We start from the raw sequence: 16,780 nt of genomic DNA, 5'->3' as shown, positions 1-16,780 counted from the left end.
TGTTCCTTACTGCATTATGGTAATTGGTTTCATTTGATCAAGTAAGATACCACATATTAGGACAGAAGCTACTGAGGGTATTAGCATTAAATAGCAGCATTATTCTAGTTTCCTTTAATATCAATCTGGCTTTTTCCAAATCACAGGTCAGAAGGGTTAAATGATTTCAACTTCTGTATCTTTCATGATACAGATGGAAATATTTGTCTATACAGCTGCCTCTAAGTAGTGATGTTGCCTTTGATCTGTCCAGTGAGTAGAGTAATAAGTATTTCCACCAGCTTCTATTTGCCTTGCCATACTATCACCCTGTCTATCAATTAGGAAAACAATGTTAAAAACAGGCACTGGATTTTAATGACTGCATTTGTTTATTTATTTACTCCTCCCTTTATTATACAATAACTTTAAATTCCTTTGTTGAGCATTATTATTATTTAATGAAAATTTTAAATGTGGATATTATAGATACATTATGGACTTCTTCAATTGCACACTGACTTAATGAAAGATATTTAACTAAGATGTAAAAGTAATATTTCATAATTTTTTCCACAGCAGGATAAATAATAAAGTTATTGGTATTCTTAAAGTGAAAAATTACCTGTGTATTTAATCTTATGTTCAGATTTTGCCTTTTTAAAAATGTAATGATGAATATAGAAATGAAGGTAAAGGATTAAAGTTAATTTTTTAGGACAAATTACAAATGAAGAAAAACACTTGAAGAAAATGTAATATTATGTAAATAGTACCATTATATACTAAGAAGAGGCAATAATATAGTTTGCATGCCTACCCCCCCCCCAAAAAAAAAGGGAATGTAGAAGGCATAACCCCCAATGACCAGGGACTAAGTAGAGTTAAGATTAATAAGAAATACAGAAAAATAAGACATAAAGAATTCTTGATTGTGATCAGGGTCATTATTACTTCAGTTTCTCAACAAGAAGTGGAAAAGTGCAGAGGTTGTGATTGCAATTGAAGGAAATGAAGGTTTTACCCAGCATTTAAAAATAGCTATTTGATAATTACATGGCTTTCTTTGTAGGCTAAGTGAAGTACTTGACTTCCTAAAGAGTAAAACGTAGTAATTACTATGAAATCAAGTGTTGGATTAATGATAGAGTTTCTCTACAATTTTTTAAAAATTATTCTATATATTATGATTTGAATTGATGTTTAGAGTAATAGATTTTATTTTAGAGAACTTGGAGAATATAAGAATATTACAAAGAAGATTTGATCAATATTGAAATAACCTACATATTACTTTTAATGAATATGACAACATATATTTTATACAAAATCACACAGAATGTCATAATAGGTTTATATTGCTTACTGTATTTACCTATTTTAATTTTATAACATTCAAGTGAGTATTATATTTCAATTTTAAACATATTCCCAGTTTGAATTTTTTGTTATTGTATCTATCAATAAAGCATTTTCTTTCCTTATGTCTTTAAACTGCTCATTGTTTCTGTATGTATAATATATTGATGACATAAAACTTTTGCAAACAATGCTACTAAATGAGTTTCTAAATACTTGTTTCAATTCATTCTCTTGATTTTTCAAATAAAACTTATGTTATTGCATATAATTGCATTTTTCCTCCTTTTTACATATATTGATAGCCATCACATCTTTTATATATATTTTTGAATTGGTGAGAAAGTCTCAAATAATCTAAAAACCAAAGATAGAAGACGATGAGCATAATATATACTACTGAAATTTTTACAACTATTTCTATTACTTCATTATTAATAGTAGGTCTAATGAAATATTTTAGCTTGAATCAATTTAGAAATGTTATTTAATATTGTTTTCAACTAAGTACATCAGGAACTTATGGAGACACTGTCAAAGATAAAACCTATAATCAGATGACTCTCCTTTGCACAACAAAGTAGGCATGATATGCAGAACTGAATCTCCAAATTCTCCACACCTAGATATCCTGGCTTGTTCTTCAGGATTATGGTGACTAGTTTATCATATGTGACACAGTTGATTTTAAGGAAGGGTCATCAGTAGCCTGGGCCTGAACAGTATTTTGAGGGAACGACCTTTCAGATAATATTCTTTATTTATTGACTTTAAGTCCCTCTAAGTTTGCTATTTATTCTTTCAATAAGTTTTCTGTGTTCACACTATTTTAAATTTTGATGATTTTATTGGTATTTATGACTTTTTATTAAGCTGAAGTTTTGTATTTTTTATATAACCTGAATTAGGCTCATTTTCCTCAAATGTTAATTTATATATTTTTTTAAAAAAATGATTTCCTTCCATTTATAAGAAAAATCTCAATTCTTAGTATCTTGCTTAATTTTAAATTTTTATTTTAGTTTATTTTTAAAAGTGGAAAAGTAGCCTGGCACAGTGGCACATGCCTGAAATCTCAGGAATTTGGGAGGATGAGGCAGGAGGATGGTGGTTCCAGGGTATCCTTAAAAACTTTGTACCACAGACTCTTTGTCAAGAAAAAGAAAAGAGAGAAAGAAAGAAAAGAAAAAGAAAAAAGAAAGAAAGGTTGTCGGGTAAAGGTGTAGTTCAGTGGTAGAGTCCTGGGTTCAATCTCAGTATTACAGAAAGAAAAAAAAAAGATAGAAAACCATAGAAAATTAAATGAAACAACTGTTCTTATATTCATGAATATTCATGCTTATTAGCATTTGATTACATTTATTGCTTTTCACTATAAGAAATAATGAAGTACAGGTACTTCTGAAATTCACTTTAAGCTACCTCCATTTCCCTCTCACCTTCATGATTTTTCAGTGCATCCTTTAACTCAGTTTCACATATTTGTAATCATAGGTCACATGTATAATTTGTGTTTTAAAAATAACCTTTAAATCATTTCCTTCTTCATTTTGCTTTTCTACTAATTACAATGTCATTTATCAACTTTTGTTGATAAGTGTCAATATTTTCCCTCTTTTTTAATGTTTTATTTCATATATATTTGTCACATTGATTTTATTCAATATATTTATATCATTTCTTTGAACATTTCTTTACTGGTGCTTTGACCCACTAAGTCTAACGTAAGACTTTTTTTGTATATATTTTTACATTTAGATTTTATTGGGATTATAAATTGCCATACTAGTCTTCTTTCTGTTACTATAACAAAAACCTGATGAAAAATACATTTATTCAAAGTAAATGTTTATTTTGGCTCACAGTTTGGAAAGTTGCAGTCATGACCTTGCTTTGGACCCATAGCAAGTGTTAGATTTGGAAATGACCTGTCCCACAAGACTACTGTATTAATGCAGGGATACTCAGAGGTGAAATAATTGGATTGTGAGAGTGGTAACCTAATCAGCTCAACCTAGCCTGAATGAACTGGATGGTAACTACATGCAGGTGGGGCATAACTACATGAAGTGCATCCCTGAGGGTGTGCCCTAGAAGGGTTTATCTTCTCTGTGGTCACTTCCACCTTTCCTCTCTCTGCTTCCTGTCCAACATGGCAGTGCATCTTCCCTCTGCCATGCTCTTCCATCATGATGTACTGTCATACTGTTGGTCCACAGCAATGAAGTTGGTCCACCATGGACTTAATCTCTGACATCAGCAGCCAATATGGACTCTCTTTCTTGTAAGTTGTTCTTGTCTGTTATTTTGGTCACAGTTATGAAACACTGACTAACACATGGGGGAAAAGGTCAGTTTTCCCCTTGGCTGGTGAAGTAAGAAAGACAAAATGGTGAGATCTCAGAATCCTCTTTGAGGACATGCCCACAGGGACCTAATTTCCTCCTACTAAGTTTCACCTCTTAAGGTTTCCACAACCTCCCAATGCTGTCAAGCCCAATACCAAACCTACCTGTGGGCCTTTGGGAGACATTTTTCATTTATAGCAACACACAATTTGAGGTAACAGTTCGACATAAAACCATATTCTTTGTTTCAATTATATTTTTCTGCCTGTAGGTGGCATGTTTTCACCTTTTCTTATGTGCATTGGCTATGTCTCTTTCTTTAGGTGTAAATTGCCTATTTAACATATTTATAAATTTTTAATGGAGAATTCCCCTCCCCATTTTGTTATATAGTATTCATATATTCTATGGGAGGATTCTTTTTTTATTATATTCATTACTGTTTTTCTTTGTACTTTTGTTTTTACATTTTCTAACTTCTTGATTGTGCTCAAAATACATGTTGAACTATAAATCTTGCTTTATAATGTTTTTCCAAACCAATCATTAATTTATACATAAACAAAGTACTATGTTTCTAGTCTCTATTATAAAGTTTACCTGAGCTGGTCACGGTGACATACATCTGTAATCCCATCTGCTTGGAATGCTAAAGCAGGAGGATGGCAAGTTTAAAGCCAGACTCAGCAATTTAGCAAGTCCCTAAGCAACTTAGAAAGACAGTGTCTCAAAATAAAAAATAAAAAAGGGCCAATTCCCAGTGCCAAAAAATTATCTGAAACACAATATCTACATTGAGTATACATATATTGTTTCAAGTATAGTATAAGAAACTTTATAAAGAAAAATATTCAAAATATGTCAGCCATATCTCAAGTTTTTCTAATATTACCCTAGTATTGATTATTCTTTAAATTTGTATTTGTGCATATATTCAATATATATCATGACATGTCTATCTCTAGAAAATTAAAGTATGTTACTACCCATTAATATTTCAAAATCAACTTGAAATAATTGTTTTTCTTGAATAGTATGACTTTGTGGTTATTTTCTAAAATATCTTATTTTTTATAAAAGATAAGAGCAATTTCAAAATACAGTACATAAAAAAAGTGTAATGAAATGTGGACAGATATGACAAGACAAGTTTTTCTCTCTGGTAAAATTATTGCTATTTTACACACCATTTACATCTGCATACATTTTATTCGCACAAACTGCATTTCAATTTTTTTTTGTAAACAGATTTTGCAACTAATTATACAGTTGTATTTTCTTGTTACCAGGCAATAGAAGTATACTCTTAACAAAAAAGAAAAATACTTTTGAAACAAAACATGAAAAATGTTAAATGACGAAAATTTTTCAACTTTTATTTTTGAATAAGTGTTTTAACTTCTTACTTATGTACTCTAAAACCTGGTGAAACTGAAACCAATAGAAGAAAAGAAATAAAGCCATCAATAATTAAACAATCTATATTTATTTCCTGAGGATTTTTTAAAAATACAGATACATCATGATAGAGCATTATGCTTTGCAAGATTCAAACAGAAATGATGAACATTTGAAATTTGGTAGTTATTTTTCTATTTTCCTGAAGTTGTACTTTTGCTCTTAGTGTCAAATTAAAAATGAAAGCCAGGTTTTTTGACTTTGTAATTTAAGATTGTATGTGTGTGTGTGTGTGTGTGTGTGTGTGTGTGTGTGTGTGTATGAGTTGTGGGGTATTATTTATAGCCTCATTTTACTTCTCATGTCATTATTGGAATGTCCCTTTGATATACTTTTTTTCTGTACTTAGTGTTTCTATTGGACTTAATATAGAATGCACACACTGGCTTTTTCATATAAATTCTTTCAAAATATTTATTTTTTTTTCAAGCATGCCTAAGCTATAATCTATTTATACCCTCATTTATACTGATCTTGCTAAGGACACCACCATTCATACCCCTGAAGGGCCCAATACCACCATCCAAAAAACAGCTACCATCAGTGACTCCTAAGTGAACTATTCATGCAGGCATGACCAATTTTATAATTTCAATACTCCTTGAAATATTCAAGAGCATGCTGACACAGTATTTTATCACACTAATATTAGGTGATTTATTCCTTTCTCTAATGATTGTCTCTTGGTCCAAAACTGCTATCATTTTAATATACAGCTCAAAGACTATTCAACTAAATTTTATTTGTGATTTGCTTGCCCAGCTTGAATATTTCCTTTTCTATTTGATTTCTGAAAAGTTTGAACAAGCATACAGTTACACACACAACAAATATGTTTTGAAATATATTCTAGTCTCTGAAAAAATTTATATAATTTAATTGATTATCTGCTTAATGATCTGAATGAAGTTATCTTGACTTTATTGCTTGATTGCTGCCCTATATTATGCACTCCTCTCAACCTGATATTTCTGTTTTGTTTGGATTTCTTTTCTTGAGCTAATACATGAACCACACATATTAATTTAACATTGTCACTCTCTGATTATATATTTAAAATTATATATCTATATTTTATGTATTAATAGAGCATTAATGTTTTTAATAAAGAAGCTCTTAGATTTAACAATTAATGGTCATACCAATTTTTGTAATTCAGAATCATCTATTATTTTTCACCTACTTTAGTATTTTCAGTTATTGACTCCTTTATTCAATTAATTATTGTGTTCATGACTAAAAGCAAATTTTTAATAAAGCATGTTTCAATGTTTATTCTAATTAACTCTTTTAAAATATATTTTAACTTAAAAAATGTTACAAAGTTAGTTCACTCTGGTTACTGTGATGAATCACCACAAAATTTGGTGGCTTCAGCAGCAGAAAATTTCTTATAAATCAGGTGGCAAAAAAGTAAAGTCTGTATTACTGTGTTGAAATCGTGGTGTCCATAGGGCAGCCGTTTCATGACCCCCCCCCCAACCCCTACCCAGGAATTCTAAGAGAGAACCTGTTCTTTTCCTTTTCCAATTTTTGGTGACTGCTGGGTACTGTAGTATATCCACACTTTAAGGAGAGCATTTTCAGAACTCTCTCATCATCTTCATGACATTTCTCCCCTCTCTGTGTATCAATCCTCCCTCTGTCTTCCTCTTATAAGTATGTGTAAAATGTCATTTAAGAGCAATCCAGATAAACCTGGACAAATGTCCCACCTCAATTTCTTAAAGCTACTCACCTCTGCAGATATTCCCCTTTAAAGAAGCAGTTTAAGAGATCATTCAGAGGTTCCCTGGATCAGGACACAGATATCTCCCGGAGTCCCATTTTATTGTTTACAGCATGTGGTTTAATAGTTTTTATTTTCTCTTTGTTTCTTGAGTCCTTCATGATATACATTTTTGTTATGGCTTATTTTCGATAACATAAACTGCAGGTAGAATGGAAATGGAAACCCTTTGGTTCACATATTTGCATCCCCACTCAATAATAAATTATTATTTTCAAGGTAATCCTTAAGAGAAGCTCAGAACATGTGCTTCTTCGATCTATGAACATGAAATGGCTACTTTTAGATGTATGTTTTGCTTTAATTGAAGTGCTTGATTGCTTAATCTGGGTTTTCTCTACTCCTGTTCAGCCGTGGATCCTTCATTGGCTTGCTGAATTAAGTACTAGAATCTATTAATATTTACATTTTATGTTTTTTTCTTTTTTCTTAGTCATTAGAACACAAAATGTTAAGAAATTACCAAGCAACATGATACAATATTTTAAATATAGAGATGCAACAAGAGCTGAATTATAAGAACAACATGATTTTTACAAAATTATTATTTTTTAAGTTAATTCTTTTTTTAAATTTTAAAATTTGTTCTAAATAGTTATACATGACAGTAGAGTGCATTTTGACATCATACTTAAATGAATATAACTTCTCATTCTTCTGATAGTGCAGGATGTAGAATTACACCAGTCGTAATCGTATATGCACCTAGGATCATAAGGTCCTATTCATTCTGCTATTCTTCTAACCCCCATATCCTCTCCCCCTCCCTCCCCTCTAATTCAAAGCACCTCAATTATTCCCTAGCCTCCCTTATACCACAAAATTATTTATAAGCGCAAAGAATAAAAATGTACAAAATTTTAACACTAACACAGCTGTTTAATACGTTGCATTAACTTCATATGATGCTTAATTCTCAGCTTCCAAAATTCATTTTATAGAAGAATATTTAATGGTATACAAAATGCAGAGAAGCAAGCTGTAAAAGAGCAAAACCACAATAATTTTATTTGTTTTAGAAATTATGTCTTGATAGTATTCCAGTTTATGAAATTATGTATAATAATCAAAACAAAGAAATTATATTTTTGTGGGGGGCAGTGCTGGGTATTGAACCTAGGGCCTTGTGCATGTGAGTCAAACACTCTATCTGAGCTATAGCCCCGTCCCAGAAATAATGTTTATACATTCTGTCTACCCCAAAAAAGAGAAAATTTTGGTTTCATTGATTTTCCCAACTGAAATTCTTTCTTCTCCCCACTGATATTTCTGGATCCAATGTGAAGACAAAGTTGCATTTAGCTTTCATTACATCCTTAGTTTCTTATAATATAGTATGATTTCTGAAGATTACTTGTTTATCAATACCTTGACACTATTGAAGAGTACAGGACAGGTTTTGTATAAAATGATTCCTTCCTAAATTGGATGTGTCTGATGTTTTCTCCTGAGGCCAAGGCTGGCTATTGGGGAGAAATGCCACAGGAATGACTGTCCTGATCACTTGAAGTCAATATGACTTACTATATGTGATGTCAACCTTAACAATGGATGAGAGAGATGCCTTCCAGTTTTCTCCACTCCAAAGTTACCAGTTTTAACATTCTTTTCTTAACTAGTTTGAAATGAGTATCAAAAAAAAAAAAAGAAGAAGAAGAAGAGGTTTGGGACATATGTTGAAATAACCAACAATCACAGAAATTGACAAATATTTTGAATAATATATTTTTTTGACAATGAAAATATCCTGTTTTTTCTTGAAATTGCTCCTCCTTTTGCATTTGTTCATTGATCTTGCCTGCAGTAATTTTTCCTGAATATTGAACTGGTAGGTTTTCATTCTCCTCATTTGAAGTCTTGTGTAAAGAAAAAAAAAATGCTCCCATCAATTTAAATAGCCATGTATTTATAATACAAACTCAGATTTATTTGAGGAACTATAATCCAAATAAAATATAAAAAGTATTTTCTTAGTAATTTTATTATTTTTTATTATGGATTTTTTATTTGATGGCTCAAGCCTTGGCTATTAGAAGCTCTGTCTGGTTGGTAACTCTTTCCTAGTGACTAGGTCCCATTCTCTTTTTCTTCCTTTTCTTTGGTTTTCAAACCCCCCTACACACACCTTTGGTGATATATTTGCTTAACTACATGTCTGAGCACTTTCTCCCAATCTGTTACTATGATATGCTCCAAATGTAATTTATGTTTATCTTACTTCAGTCCTATCATCAGACTGTTTTTCAGAGATCCCAGTTTTTTTAATTGGAAAAGGATATTTAAAAATGAATACATTAATGCTCCGTATGCTTGTGGCTACTAGCGTGTCATTTTTTTCTGGAACTACTTGTTTTTCCAATCTATAAAGCATATGGTATGCTGACTCACCTATATGCATCCATACCTGCATTTATTTCAGTTTCTACCCCTCTCTCTCTCTCTCTCTCTCTCTCTGTATATATATATATATATATATATATATATATATATATATATATATATATATATATATACATATGTTTGTGTGTGTGTGTGTGTGTGTACACATGTGCTGAGAGCCATTGCCAAGTAGGAATGACACATGGCAATTTCTTTGTCAGCCTACCCCATGTTGCTTAGAGGAAGGACTCTCCATTGTGGACCCAGGTCATTTGTAGTGACTGCATGAAAGCTGACCTTGCTCAAGGACCAGGGCGGATCTGGGTTTAGAGCGGATCAGGGTTTAGGGTGCTCCTTGGGTTTAGGGCGGTTCCAGGTTTAAGGTGTACCCTGCTGGCATCCCGCTCCTTGAGTATTTTGGGGATTCAGATCCCGGTGGAGAGTGTGGATTTTCCCCAGAATGTGTGTGTAGAGTGCCGGTGTTTGAGAATAAAGAGTTGCTGTTTGAATCTGCAAGGTGTGAGTGGCTGGTGATTTTGTGCCCAGCCAGACTGCATGTGAACACTCATGCTTGTGCTAATGTTCATTTCTTTGACTAGGTCAGGACCAAAAGGCTCATTCTAGCCCATCTCTTTCTGTTTATTTGTAATTTCTCTCACTGGAAGTAAAAAGCCTGTTTTCCACTGTCTACAATTTATTTACTAATTTGTTCAACCTGATATACACATACAGAAGTTTCAGAATGACTAAGTGGTAACCCAATGAAGTACAAATTTACCAACGAGAGATTTTTGTACTGTTCCCATTTGTCTTTAGCCTTTAAAAAATCCAGTTAAAACACTGTTTTCAAAGTTTCTTAGATCAGCTCCTTTTCCACCACTCCTTCTCATGAGGTTCATCATGCATTTGCATGACAGAATCAATTGTCACTATCTGCATTCCACTCTAGCATCCCATTGCACATATCCTAAAAATTTTTTTAGTCTAAATATATTGCATTCACTATTTATGACAGTTCAGTTACATGGGTTTTGACATATATATATTGCCATCCAGAAAATTCCTACAGATACTTCCATCATCCCAAAATTCTCATCATGAGGTTCTTTTTAATAACTTTTCTTTACCTCATCCCACCTCAAACACTTGTCTCTTATTCCTGTTTATATTTTTTCTTCTCCTAGAATGCTACACAAATGGAATCATATAATATCTAGTACTTTGCATCTGAATTGTTTTAAATAGCCGCACTTTTAAAAGATGCATGTAAATGTAAATGAAATAAAAATAAATTTAATTTTTTAAAATTGGAAATCAAGAAGAGGGCATGGCCAGAGCTGATTAATTCAGTGTCCCAATAACATCTTCCAGTATGATCTGTCATTCTATTCTGCCATCTTCCACATTTAAGAGTTATGTGTTAAATTGTTGACCCAAAAGGTATGTTACAGTTTTAACTCTTGGTACTTGTGTATGTGACCTTATTTGGAAGTGCAGCCTTTTGGATATAATCAAGTCAAACCAAGGTCATAATGAATTAATGTTTACCCTCATCAAACATAACTGTCTCCATTAGATGAAGAGAAGAAAAACAAACATATATGGACAGGAGAATGTCATGTCCAGACACAGACACACAGAAACAGGGAGAATACCTGTGACAACAGAGGTGATACAGGCTTGATTTTTGTAGTCACTAATCCAGGAATGAATGCCAAGGATTGCTAGCAACTTCTAGAAGCTATGGAGAAACATAGAAATATTCTTTTTAGGAATATTCTGGTTGAACATTTGTTTTTATAATATTTAAAGATTTGTCTTATAGCAGAAGACAACACAATAACTTGGAGCAGATGAAAGGCAGTCTTCTGTTAATTTGTAACTTATTACATTGAAAGTAAACAGCCTATCTCCCACTATCTGCATGAGAGAAAGCTCCAAAGATGGGGTACACAGAGGTTGTACACAGGACAGAGTGTCAGGTGGAGCCCAAAGGCCAGTTTTTGAAAGGTCAAGGTATAGCTAGGTTATGCCCCCTGGTTATAGCTAAGTTTCCCAAGATCCCTATGGCTATGGGAATATTGGTTGTCTCTAGTTTTCTGGTACCTGTTCCCCTGCACAACTGATGGATTTCCAAGCAGGACCCCAAAACCAGGTCAAGAAATCATTAAACATAAATAAAAGTACACTTACAGCAGGACACTGCTAACAGTTTGATTTTTAACTTTGATGTTCCAGAATTTGAAGACAATAAATTTGTTTCCTTAACTACCAAGTTTTCTAATACTTTGCTAAGGAAGTCTTAGAAAATTAATACAGTAGGTAATATCTGAACTTCTGGAAAATATTGAGTGTATAGTATGGTTCAATAAATCAGATGAGAATTCATTTCTGTGTCTATAGTATGCTAATCAAATAAATGAGTTTTTTTAAAAAAATTCATCCTCCTGTTATGTGAACCAATAATGTTTTTTAATCAGTGCAGAATGTAACATTGGTATGGTTTACTAATTTATCAACATGGCCTATCAATTTCTGGGAGTGTAGTATTGAAGTCCCCACCTGTTTCTCCATTCCAATATGTTTTTTAATGTAATTTTTAAAATTTATATATGACAGCAGAATGCCATTACAATTCTTATTACATATAGAGAGCACAATTTTTCATATCTCTGGTTGTATACATGGTATATTCACACCAATTTGTGTCTTCATACCTGTACTTTGGGATAATTAATGATGGTGGAATGTGATGATCATTACTATTCAATGTGTTTTTAATTCATGTATTTGAAAGCCCTAAAGTAAATTATATACATAATTAGGATTATTATGCTTTCTTGAAAACTGCTCACCAGATATATTCATTTTTATATTTATAACTCTTTTTCAAGATCTGTCTGATTGTCTTGAGTTTATATCACATATTTTAATAATGTAAATCCATCTTTAACTATACTTTAAGAATTTGTAGAATAATAATTCTAAGATCCTTTATACCTAATTGGTGTCTCTCATTCTTTGTTCCATTACAGTCAAATCTTTCCCTTTTTCATATGCAATAAATATAGTACAAATTTACAGCAGGAAATCCACATTCATTTAGATAAATTAAAATTAAAAACATATATTTTGTCTTTATTGTTCCATCTCTAAAACTTACTGTTTGTAGTCATCCAACTTTTGATTAAATTGCACTCTATGTGGCTAAAAACCTCTCTGCATCTTTCCTGTGAACAACCAGTAGGAATCATGAAGGAAAGATGTATAACACAACTTCCATATGTCTGCAGAATGCAGGGTCCTGGCACTGTTACCTTATACAGCATTAGGCCTTTTTTAATCTGTTAAGCATTTCTTCCCTTATGATTATGATTGTGTAGCATTTACCTTCAGAAAGAAAATATGAAACCTTGTTTCTTCCAACAAGTGCCTCTTCCTCCAGATGCAGGTTTAGTTACTTACCCTATAATGCCAGTCTTTTGTTGTTTAAAGAAAAAACAATTTTAAATTTGGAATATGAGGCCACTTTCTTTAAAATAAGGGTAGCACTCATTCTGGAGCTAAACCTCTTATTTGAAGTCAGAAATGAATACTTTCAATTTTAAGAAAACGCACAGATAAATATAAAATTAAATCAACTTATTTCAGAATTCACAATATCTACAGATTTACATGTTGAACCTTTCCATATTTCCTTGTATTAAAAACTTTTTGTATAATTACTTTTATCAAAATTATAGAATTATGAACATAGTATTATGAATATTCAAAATAAGAAATAGAATAGAGATATCTGAGAGAAAAGAATACCATTGAGAATAAATAGTTGAATGTTTAATTATTTAGAAACCATAGATTGTTAATTAGTACTAATTGTTAACATTTGCTAATTTTTTAAAAATTTAGTATAATGATAAAAGGGATACAATTTAATAAACAGTACCTTTTCTTATCTTTGTACCTGGCAGAGGAGCAAGAGATTTTTTTTTATTTTATTGCCAGTTTATTTGTATTCTATGTTGTTATTCCGCTGTTCCATCCCTTGCTTGTATAAGTCACGAGATCTTGAGACCCTTCTTGATTTGCCCCATGACTTCTTGGAGTGATATGGGGGAGAAAATCACTTATCCTCCCCTTCAATTTTCTTTCTTTTATTTTTGTATCTGAAAAGGGAAATGGCAATAACTTTTTGTGTCTTTCAAGTCTATTTTGATGATTGATGATATGGCATCCTAAATTCCTTGAAAGAAACGTGATAGATAAAAGTCTACGGGTAATAGAGCCAGATTATAAGTAAAATTTAGAAACACAAACAGAATTGGAAAGGTGAAAATACATTTCAATAGGAAGGTCTCAGCTCACTATTCAAACTTATTTTGATCTGTAAATTGACTTCCCTGTCCCTCACCTACAACAATTACAGGTCTCACAACCACAGCTTGTCTCATATTAAGTGTACCTCCGAGGGGCTCCGTTTGCTGGCCTATCCACTGTCACTAGCTGACTGAACATTAAAACTCACACCTGCTGTGGAGCAGCATGCTCCCTAGTCCAATCGCCAGAGCAGAAAAAAAAAAATAGCGACACAATAGCACCAAGGGGAGCCTTTCTCCACCTGCAGTCTAATTGCCTCCAAGAACCCTTGAGGAAGTCTGGAACTGAACATTGTTCAAGAAAGACAAATAGAAAATTAGGCATGTTTAGTTTCAATTCAATCAATTCCTTTAGCTGTTACAGAGATGACTATATATACATGCATACATATATAACTACACCCCCCCACACACACACACACACTTTTTTATTTTTACTTTTCTAATACAGAGTGTCACCATGTTGCCCAGACTGGCCTCCAATTCAGGGGCTCAGGAAACCTACTGTCTCAGAATCTTTGGAAGCTAGGTGTTAGCCAGTGTGCCTGCTCATCTCCACTACCTCTTTATGATCTAATGATAATTCTTTTCCTACTGTAAAGGAGATGGGAGGATTTTTGAATATTTTTTCCTGTAAAAGATAGGTTGGGCCTTGAAATTTGGCAGAAAACAAGCATGATGATAATAGCTGCTTTCTGTGTCTTGTTTTGCTTTAGATTGTTTTCTATTGAGTTTGGAGGGAAGAACATCACTCAGTTTTGTGACATGTCATGGGGAGCCTAAGAGTAAAGAGTAAACATTAAATGAAATGTCGGGACAAAAAATGGGAAGTGAGACCAAAGTTTGATACAAGGAAGATCATAGATGGGAGAAAAGGCTGTTTTATAATAAAGGGATCTTTGTTTTTTGCACAGAAAAGTGCTGCTATTAGGAGATAATGCTGTTCAATTAGTTCATGTATGTGTACAAACAGCCACACATTTTTGGAAATCAACTTTGCTTACAACAATTAAGAGAAATGTTATATTTTCTTACATGCTTTTTTTTTGGGCAATACTGATTACATGAATTCTTTGAAGTTTCACTTTTTTGAAGTAGATAACTGAAGAGTGAATACATTTGACATAAAAATAAATTTAGATGAAAGTGATGAATTTATACAGTACTTAAATTAGGTATTAGTAAGTCATCATTAAAAGATAATAGACCACCCCTGTATGTTCTGTGTCCACCCCAACTTCTGATCTGTTTTAATTTGTTTCCTCTGATAGCACAATCTCCAACTTTCACTCTAAATATATCATATATATATCTTTTGATAAACTTTTCCCACATTCGTGTCCCTGTCACAGCCCTTCAAGGTTAGTGAGCTCTTGAGTTATATGAACACATGTGTTTTAAGACTCTCTTAAGATGCCCAAATTTATGGAGCCAGACACTTGGTTCCATGTGATAGTGACTCCTTGATCTGCAAAGGGAGGTTCTTCATGAAGAGTGACGCATCTTTCCAGCCTATGACATTCCATGGCCTTTTTTTTCTTCTCTCAATGTCCCATATATGCAATGTAAACTTGTTTGTACATAGCGTGACCCTACGTGATCCTGGCACTAAAGAAAGAAGCAGCAATGAGAGCATCCTGACAAATCCTGGCAGCATTCAGACATCTTTGTTCACTGCTTTAAGGGAAATGTTTTGAACCCAATCCATGAGTCAAAGACAGAATCACAAGTGCATGTATCACAAAATGGGAGACAAGTATCTGTTGTCAAAAGTATTATCTTGCAGAAACCCTGATGAATCAAATTTGTGAAATCTATGTCCTATTTTCAAAAAGCCTGGATCCTTGAATAAATGAATACATATGCATAGAAGCCTAGAGAACAACAAAGTCTGTAAAGAATTATTAGTGAAAAATTTTTTAAAAACTCCTTTGAACTTTGTTGTATTGTTTTTGGCAACTAAAAAATCAAAACTTTCTATTTTTAAAACAGTTTTAGATTCACAGAATATATAAACAAATTTGATCCAGACTGTTTTGTATATATTAAGGCCTTTCCTATCTTAATGTTTTGTACTGACTTATCTTTCTATTTAAATTTAAGTGACTATCTCTTTTTTTTATCATTTGTAGTTTTTTTTTATTTGTTGCTATAACAATTTATCACAAAGAGTGATATTAAACAACACATATTTGGGCTGGGGATGTGGCTCAAGTGGTAGCATGCTTGCCTGGCATGCGTGTGGCCCGGGTTCCATCCTCAGCACCACATACAAACAAAAGATGTTGTGATTGCCGAAAAAAACTAAAAAATAAATATTAAAATTCTCTCTCTCTCTCTCTCTCTCTCTCAAAAAAAAAAAAAAAAAAAAAAACCCAACACATATTTAATACCTTATGATCCTGTAGGTCAGAAGTCAAACATGGGTCTCATTGGTTCCAATCAGTGGCAGCAAAGCTGTGTTTCTTTCTGTGGGCTCTAAGAGTGAATTGGTGTTCTTGCCCATTCAGGCCCCTAGAAGATGCTTGTGTTCCTTTGCTCTGAGGCCCCGTCCTCTGTCTTCAACAACAACCTTGCATTTATCTGAGCTTTTTCCCTGGTCAATGTATCTTTCTCTGACTCTGCTCTTCTTGTGCTCCCTTCCACTTTCAAGGACACTAATGATTTCATCGGTTCACACCCGATAAATCAGATTAATACCACTCTTTTAAAATCAGCAAACTTCATTCAATCTGCAAACTTAATTACCCTTTGCTAGGGAAAATAACATATTCACAGGTAGTATATTGAAATTAGGACATGGGCATCTTCATGGGTTCTGCCTACCACAATGAAAAGTAAACGCCATCTCCCGAGAGGGAACTTTATTTATGCAAGTAAATTGGTCCTTATGTATTTTTTTGTATCACATTAGTTTCTTTAATTCTTGCTCCTATCAGACATTGGACCTGTTTTTAATAATTAGTTAATTTCTTTATCTAATGCTACTACTGGAAGATGTGATGTATAAGAGAAGGAATCCTATCTAGTTTCTGTGCTCAGGATCCATCACACAGACTCACCTCAGAAATGGAGTATTGTCTTCAATAAAT

Source organism: Ictidomys tridecemlineatus, chromosome 1 (assembly GCF_052094955.1).
Source record: "Ictidomys tridecemlineatus isolate mIctTri1 chromosome 1, mIctTri1.hap1, whole genome shotgun sequence".
In the NCBI taxonomy this organism is placed as follows: domain Eukaryota; kingdom Metazoa; phylum Chordata; class Mammalia; order Rodentia; family Sciuridae; genus Ictidomys; species Ictidomys tridecemlineatus.
This window is presented reverse-complemented; position numbering follows the sequence as displayed.